Raw genomic sequence first — 9,685 nt, 5'->3', positions numbered from 1 at the left:
AGTGTACTTAAATAAAGTGAGTCTAATGATATCAAACATTTTTTTATAATCTTGGAACTGTGAACTTGGGAAGGCCTCACAATTCCATGAACTATTGGACGATGCCTAGTAACTACTGGCTCAAGGTTATTGTCAATGATCTCAATCAATAATTGTAAATTAAAAGTGTCGTAGGTCATTGTCATTTAAAGAGATACGAGCTCTTATCATAAAGCTGGATTTTGCTGGGCAGCCAGGGCCGAGGCAGGAATGTTGCCACTTCTCTCCGTGGTTATCGTCTGACATATACTTTAATAATGGTCTTATATTCATCAAACATATATTTGCATTCATTTTCTGATGACAGTCAAATGCCATTACCTCTTGTCTATGCCAGCCGATTCTGATGTTGATCTTTTTGATCTCATTGATGGCGTTCCAGCCATTAAACCAATTTTTACAGTAACCCCAGAAACAGTCCAAAACCCGGTGCTGATTGCAAATGGATATATTGTCAGACACAAAAAATACACGATATTTTCATATACTTAAAGTATTCTTTAAATCTTCGTTTCCTTTTTCCTGTTCTTGGGTTTTTTCTATTGTTGGATGTTGGATGTTTCTCTAAATAGTGTTACCCCGAAATAAACTAAGTAATCCAGATGAATATCAAAATATTTTTTTTTTATCCGTTTTGAATCTTGTTTACCATACTATGTTTTACACTGATTGTAAAATCTTTAGATTTACCCATAACTCCTTTGGACCTCATTATAGAAACAAACAAACGATCGGTCGAATCTGAAATTGTACATTGTGACTTAGCATTAATGAATAGACTTGGTGCATATTTACTAACAATCTGTATTCTTATTATTACTGATTAATTTGGCCTAAGAAAAGTTAGACAAATCCTGACGTGCACTACTCACCCGCCATTTTTTATGGTATAGAAGTTTTTTTCAGTTTCAATTTCTAGCTTTATAAAACTAGGCACATTTAACACAAAAAGTACAGAAAAACTTTATAGCTCGTCAGTCATAAAGGCATGTAAGTTATTCAAAAAAGTTGAATCAATGATGTTAGGATACATATATGCATCAATTTCAATTTGATGATATTTAAAGGAAATAATATATACAAAAACAACAACATCCGGAACAAGGCTGAGAAAGTATCACATATGACTGTAGATATAAGATTAATACAGAAAATGCGTTGATTAACTTGCACGTTCGAACATCTTTTGAATGCTACGTCATTCCAGTCTGTGTACTTTTAAAAGTTTCAATGCGTGTGTGTGATACTCGTCATGGACATGAGTAGGTTCGAGGAATGTGGAGGGTATTGCCTTTACAAAATACGAGGAAAACGATATATGCGAAAGTCTATAAGAAACCAGTATAGGTAAAAAAGAGATACTTTAAACGACTTTTAAGTACACATGCAACTTTACTACTACGGGTACCTACCCATACCAGTAATGTTTCGCAACTTCACTAGTCATATCAACCCTCGCATATGTATAGACTATATATTCAACGGCAACTAAAAACAACACGGAATAAAGATGACTTTGACTAAACGGGTAAACTCCCAATATTGCAGAGAAAAGGCCTTTCGCTTTTTTCGCTTAATATTGTTCTAATAAAAGGATAACGTATTTCTTTCTCTATATGAACACGTAACAGTCACTTCGATCTCAAATCATCATCAGGGGAAGTTTTTTTTATCCGTTTATTATCGTTAACAGCCAACGTTTGTAACGGACGGGCATGAGAGTTCTTACCGGATATACGCATGCACGTTCAGAGGCACGTGCTCCGTGTTTTTACGAGGACCCCGGGGCGCATCTTATGGACATCACGCATTTGTGCAATTACTTTTTTTACTCCGCATGGAATAAACTGTATGTATCATTATTTCGCTTGAATTAAATATGATTTATTTGTAACTTCAAGGACACACGATTCCTGTAAAAATCGACTCTTTATGTTGAAATGTAAAATTCGATATGTTTAAAGATCGTAGTGTTTGTAAAATAAAACAATACGATCGTACGTATAAAATTTACATATCTCTTTTTGATGCCTCGAAGACTTTAACCTGATACACACTGACCATACCAGGTACATTACACGAATAGATATCCACTCTAAGGAGATTGTGAAGTTTGCTGAGAACGCCGAACTTGGAAGACTGGCCCCGATTTCTCGAAACTTCTTAAGTCCCTTATAACAGGATTAAGCTAAGCTCACTATTTTTTGTGTTCAATAAATTGCATAATATTAACTTCTTTAAGAATTTTTATACTTTAGATAGGAATTATCAATATGATTATCACAATAAACCATTTTTCATTTATCAAAATTCAATTTAAGTATGTATTTTGGCTAATTGAAATAAGCTACTTAAGCCTGTTAAGCTTAAGAAGTTTCGAGAAATTGGGGCCAGTACCATGTTAAAGTTTCAAGAGTTGTACTGTGTCACTTACGCCGGGTTATACAGTTTACATAAAGTTATTGTTTATTGTATGTTCGTTTTCATGTCAACAAAGCTACACTGGTTATGGCCCTTAATGTAATATTGAACTGGAATATTAAAGGGACTAGGCACTTGGTGGTCCAAATATTATTTCCTCATGCCAAGCCAAAACGCGTCAAAACGAGCCTGTAAGTGGCCGAAAATATATTATATATATAAACGCAACAATCATGTCGCCCCACACGGAGTCTCAGCTGAGATTCCTTGTTTTGAAATAGCGCGGAATGGTTTACCTTTTAAGAAACGTTACGCAGATTTAAACAATAACCGATTCCCGCGTTGAATTCCTCAATATGTAAATGAGCAAAGGAAAACAAGCAATCAACCCTTAAATAAATGCATTTGAAAAGATATCCATTCATCTAAGGCACCGCAAGAGAAACATCAATATATTGAAATATAAATTTTATTAGAAATATGCATAATCCAAGCAAATAACAAACCATATGAAATATTATGTTTTACACATGATAATTGCGTTTGTCGTTTTGGATGTATTATAATAAAACATTAACCTGTCTACGTGTGCATTGTTAGTGACCAGTTCCTGCAACCCAAACAACGGCAGGGCTGACTGCAGCACACGTTGTCTCCCAAACACTAGTGCATGTACGTGCGCATGCGCAGATGGCGTGTCTTTATTACCAGATGGGAAGACGTGCTCTAATAGATCGTAAAAGCATCAAATGAAATGAAATCTTAATACTCAGTATTTACAAACATGTATTCGTTTCCTGTATATATTGCTGTGTAAACGGTCGATTTACTTCATCATTATAGTTAACACCACAACTGCACCAACCACCTTGTCCACGTCAACAACACTGCGACACAAACTTCAACGTCAAGAACAACAACTAGTTTAACACCACGGTCAGGTATGAGCGTGCAGGGAACTCCAACTGCCACTGTGATGGGTCTTTCCATTGTTGGAGGGGTTATGGTGCTCATAACCGTCGTCTGTGTTATCTTCTTACTTGTGTACGTAATTAAAATCCATGCATTGGTTATGTTTAAGATGCAGGTAATTTATTTTTATTCAATATATTTTGTTTTGCCGTGATTTTATACGAGTTGCAATACATTATTTGATCACTTTCTATGATCTTGAAGCCTTGTGATCACGAACATACGCATTATGTATGCCACTTTAGGTTGAAATGGACGAGACCTCATGACGGCCATCGGTATCGGCACGACACCGGACATGAGAAACAGGTCAGAAACGAGGTAGGGGGTCATAGAGCAGACGGAAGCTACAACGTGTAGGCCGGGGATCGCCACGCAGATTGTTTTCCAGAATTCACTTCAAAGTGTGTCGTTGCCCACATTTCCAGTTACTAGGAGATACTTAGCAGAGTTAACGACGTATCTGTAAAGCATAACATATAGTACACACTATGCTTCAGATTACCTTCATTCGTAAAAATAATATCATACAAGACAATCGGTCTGTATATTGAGTACAATAATCTCTTACTGACAAGCAATGGCTGTAAAAAACGGCTTTTGAACATATAACATGTATCAATTTGAACACAGTTTGTATGTTCAGAAATGTTATTAACGTTAGTGTATGTGTACCTTTTGTTCATTATATTGGGACATTTTATGTTGTTTATCTATCTATGCTCCGCATATTACCGCCTATATGTTAAATTAGGCTAGCTATAGTTATATAGAGAGAAGATCTATCAAGACACCTATATGAACGCAATCTAGCTGGTCAAAGTACGCGTGGAGTCCTTCGGACTCCACACACTTAGACCAGCTCGATTGCGTTCATACCCCGATAATGACATCAACCCCGCAATTCATTCTTTAAATAAATATTGATTGTAAACGTCAGATGAATTATCCAACCAGTTAACATACGATAAGCCTCTGATTTGTTTGTTAGCAGTACAATTCGTGTTTGAAACACTCAAACAGCTCGCTCAAAATTTACACACATGTTCAATATTTATGATTTTAACTTGAAATGTACAGTCCATACAGAATCTACATGGGTTCCACAACCGGTGCACTCTTCTGTTCTAATGCAATCGACTTACAGCTTTCCTACTTAAATCAGAAATATACTATAACGCATTGCCACTCCAATCGCCTGTTCGTTCAGACTGAGTTACATGTACATAACACTAACTTCTTTTTCAAGGAAGTTAATCAAGTGTATAGCATAAGGCATTAAAGGCCAAAACCCACTTTCGGAATATATGTCACATGTTAACTTCGAAATGTGTGATATATACAAGTGGATCTTCATAATCATTCTGTTTACGTACTATTGATTTAACAAGCCAGTTGTGCCAAAAGTTTGCTTATCATTTATGAATTTCATTTAAAATTAGTTATTGTTGTTTCTTTCCACGACGAAATCCAACTTATCCGAGAATACACACTCATGATATCCACGTGCGCTAGTAGATATTACAGGTATTATCGCATCTACATATGTCGTAAAATCCATACATCTTATTTGCGGAAAATCACTGCCTTCGCCCGTGGGCTATCTTCTTTACCACCAGTTTACTAATGTATTAAAGCCAAGTTACACAGGAACAGGCTTGGACATGTCTATATTCGTTAAACTGAAATTTGGTTGTATCAAACTTAGGTTATTAATTACAAAAACAGGTCAAACCCTTACTGTTCCTTTAAAGAGATCATTATTTACCTCTCAACTAAGACTACTATAGCCGGCGTACGGTTATCCACCGTGCTTCTGTCATTTCCAAACCACAAATAAAAACAACAACATTGATGCAACATTTTTATCTAAATTATCATACTTTCATTTTCTTTACGACATATAATCCCATCTCTTCAAATTACCAGAAATAGTGTGTTATTAGTAGTTGCATGCAATTTATTTTCAAAAAATGTGAAGAGAATTCAACTGCCTGTGTAAACCGATTGCGTTATACAAAAATATAGCAATATCTTCTGCATGCATAATAAGAACTCTCTTTTACCAGAAAGTCTCATCTGAAGCATGCGCCCACTTTGTTAGATTAGTTTAAAAACATGTGCAAACAAATTAGGGCTTAAATAACATCCATGCCTTAAACTAATAGATCTATCTTGAGTGTTATTTAGTATTTATTTATAATAATATATAATAAATAATATATTTTTGTATTTCTGAACACATCATCAGACAATCAATATTGATGGAGACGAGGAACAGTTAATAAACATTAGCTGTTGTAAAATACCGATGTTAAATCAAGAGCAACAAACCTTTCCAGTAAGGTAGATGTACGAGGAACTTTCAATATGCAATATAGATTCGTATTTACTCATAAGTTGACGTACCATCTTCTTTAACCATCATTATATTCGACATTGAACAGTTTCATAATAATACCACTTTCAATTTTTATTTTTTTATGGATTCTTTTTAAGAAATCTTATGATTTTACATCATAAAAAGTGATCTGAAGGATTTTTACAAACTCTACTAATTTCAAAAGCTAGATTTATGTCTATTTTATAAATGACGCTTAGATACTTATGATAAAAGTGTATACGTGTTTCAGCCTTAAATTGAGATTCCTTGGGAATGGGTTGCACTACCCAGAGGTGTGCCGAAAAAATACACTCCCTAGAATGTCCAATATTTAACCAGCACCTGCAAACAACCATTATATGATTTGAATTTCCAAGCAATATCTTGTTTCGCGGACCACTAACATGCGATGACTCCATCATGTTGATGTATGTGAGATCTGTTTCGCGGACCGCTCCCAAGCGGTGACTCCATCATAATGATGTATGTGAGATCTGTTTCGCGGACCGCTTCCAAGCGGTGACTCCATCATCTGTTTCGCTGAGCGGTAACTCAATCATGTTGATGTATGTGAGATCTGTTTCGCGGACCGCTCACTGGCGGTTAATCCATCATGTTGATGTATATGAGATCGGTTTCGCGGACCGCTCACAAGCTGTGACTCCATCATGTTGATGTATATGAGATCGGTTTTGCGGACCGCTCCCAAGCTGTGACTCCATCATGTTGATGTATATGAGATCGGTTTTGCGGACCGCTCCCAAGCTGTGACTCCATCATGTTGATGTATGTGAGATCTGTTTCGCGGACCGCTCCCAAGCTGTGACTCCATCATGTTGATGTATGTGAGATCTGTTTCGCGGACCGCTCCCAAGCTGTGACTCCATCATGTTGATGTATGTGAGATCTGTTTCGCTGAGCGGAAACCCTTTCATGTTGATGTATGTGAGATCTGTTTCGCTGAGCGGAAACCTTATCATGTTGATGTATGTGAGATCGGTTTCGCGGACCGCTCCCAAGCTGTGACCCCATCATGTAGATGTATGTGAGATCTATTTCGCGGACCGCTCCCAAGCTGTGACCCCATCATGTTGATGTATTTGAGATCTATTTCGCGGACCGCTCCCAAGCTGTGACCCCATCATGTTGATGTATGTGAGATCTGTTTCGCGGACCGCTCCCAAGCTGTGACCCCATCATGTTGATGTATGTGAGATCTATTTCGCGAACCGCTCCCAAGCTGTGACCCCATCATGTTGATGTATGTGAGATCTGTTTCGCGGACCGCTCCCAAGCTGTGACCCAATTATGTTGATGTATGTGAGATCTATTTCGCGGACCGCTCCCAGGCGGTGACCCCATCATGTTGATGTATGTGAGATCTATTTCGTTGACCGCTCCCAGGCGGTGACCCCATCATGTTGATGTATGTGAGATCTATTTCGCGGACCGCTCCCAAGCTGTGACCCCATCATGTTGATGTACGTGAGATCTGTTTGGTTGACCGCTCCCAGGAGGTGACCCCATCAATTTGATGTATGTGAGATCTGTTTCGCGAACCGCTCCCAAGCTGTGACCCCATCATGTTGATGTATGTGAGATCTATTTCGCGGACCGCTCCCAAGCTGTGACCCCATCATGTTGATGTACGTGAGATCTGTTTGGTTGACCGCTTCCAGGAGGTGACCCCATCATGTTGATGTATGTGAGATCTGTTTCGCGGACCGCTCCCAAGCTGTGACCCCATCATGTTGATGTATGTGAGATCTGTTTCGCGGACCGCTCACTAGCGGTTAATCCATCATGTTGATGTATATGAGATCGGTTTCACGGACCGCTCCCAAGCGGTGACTCCATCATGTTGATGTATGTGAGATCTGTTTCGCGGACCGCTCCCAAGCTGTGACCCCATCATGTTGATGTATGTGAGATCTATTTCGCGGACCGCTCCCAAGCTGTGACCTTATCATGTTGATGTATGTGAGATCTGTTTCGCGGACCGCTCCCGAGCTGTGACCCAATTATGTTGATGTATGTGATATCTATTTCGCGGACCGCTCCCAGGCGGTGACCCCATCATGTTGATGTATGTGAGATCTATTTCGTTGACCGCTCCCAGGCGGTGACCCCATCATTTTGATGTATGTGAGATCTATTTCGCGGACCGCTCCCAAGCTGTGACTCAATCATGTTGATGTACGTGAGATCTGTTTGGTTGACCGCTCCCAGGAGGTGACCCCATCATGTTGATGTATGTGAGATCTGTTTCGCGGACCGCTCCCAAGCTGTGACCCCATCATGTTGATGTATGTGAGATCTATTTCGCGGACCGCTCCCAAGCTGTGACTCCATCATGTTGATGTATGTGAGATCTGTTTCGCGGACCGCTCCCAAGCTGTGACCCCATCATGTTGATGTATGTGAGATCTATTTCGCGGACCGCTCCCAGGCGGTGACCCCATATTGTTTATTTATGTGAGATCTGTTTCGCGGACCGCTCCTTGGCGGTGACCCCATCATGTTGATGTATGCGAGATCTATTTCGCGAACAGCTCCCAAGCTGTGACTCCATCATGTTGATATATAAGAGATCTGTTTCGCGGACCGCTCCCAGGCGGTGACCCCATATTGTTTATTTATGTGAGATCTGTTTCGCGGACCGCTCCTTGGCGGTGACCCCATCATGTTGATGTATGCGAGATCTATTTCGCGAACAGCTCCCAAGCTGTGACTCCATCATGTTGATGTATGTGAGATCTATTTCGCGGACCGCTCCCAGGCGGTGACCCCATATTGTTTATTTATGTGAGATCTATTTCGCGGACCGCTCCCAGGCGGTGACCCCATCATGTTGATGTATGTGAGATCTATTTCTCGGACCGCTCCCAAGCTGTGACCCCATCATGTTGATGTATGTGAGATCTATTTTGCGGACCGCTCCCAGGCGGTGACCCCATCATGTTGATGTATGTGAGATCTGTTTCGCGGACCGTTCCCAAGCTGTGATCCCATCATGTAGATGTATGTGAGATCTATTTCGCGAACCGCTCCCAAGATGTTACCCCATCATGTTGATGTATGTGAGATCTATTTCGCGAACCGCTCCCAGGCGTTTACCCCGTCATGTTGATGTATGCGAGATCTATTTCGCGGACCGCTACCAAACGATGACCCCATCTTGTTGATTTATGTGATATCTATTTTGTTGACCGTTCCCCATCATGTTGATATATGTGAGATCTATTTCGCGGACCGTTCCCAGGCGGTGACCCCATCTTGTTGATGTATGTGAGATCTATTTCGCGGACCACTCCCAAGCGGTTACCCCATCATGTTGATTTATGTGAGATCTGTTTCGCGGACCTCTACCAAGCGGTGACCCCATCATAGTGATGCATGTATGTCTGTATTGCTCGTACGTTGTTGTTTCTTGTTCAGAGTCTTTCTGGCTTAATTTATACCTCTAAACAAGGTTACAATTAACTGTTTGGCTACTGGGTTTATCGCCTCGTTTGTCATTGTATTATTGCAATGTTAAGATGGACATCCTTGTTTGATAATTTACTATTGTTTTAATTGTTTTTATCCATACTAAATTGTTTTAAGAATTACTTTCTTAACATCAACTATTATGTCATTACTTTTTAAGAGTAATGTAGGTTTTTGTTACAATAATTTAGTATTCATATTTAGGCTTGCAAGTGAAAAGAATGTTTTTTTTATATTTTAACTATGGAAATCTTGCTCAAAAAGATCAATATAAAGACAGATATTTTTTTATGTTTAAATATACGTTTCACATATATCTTTTGTGAAGTTATTCTTCAATGCACAAATAGCTTTATTGTTATTCAATTCGCTTGCTGGTCT

Source organism: Mya arenaria, chromosome 12 (assembly GCF_026914265.1).
Source record: "Mya arenaria isolate MELC-2E11 chromosome 12, ASM2691426v1".
Taxonomy (NCBI): Eukaryota; Metazoa; Mollusca; class Bivalvia; order Myida; family Myidae; genus Mya; species Mya arenaria.
Note: the sequence above shows the minus strand (reverse complement) of the source record.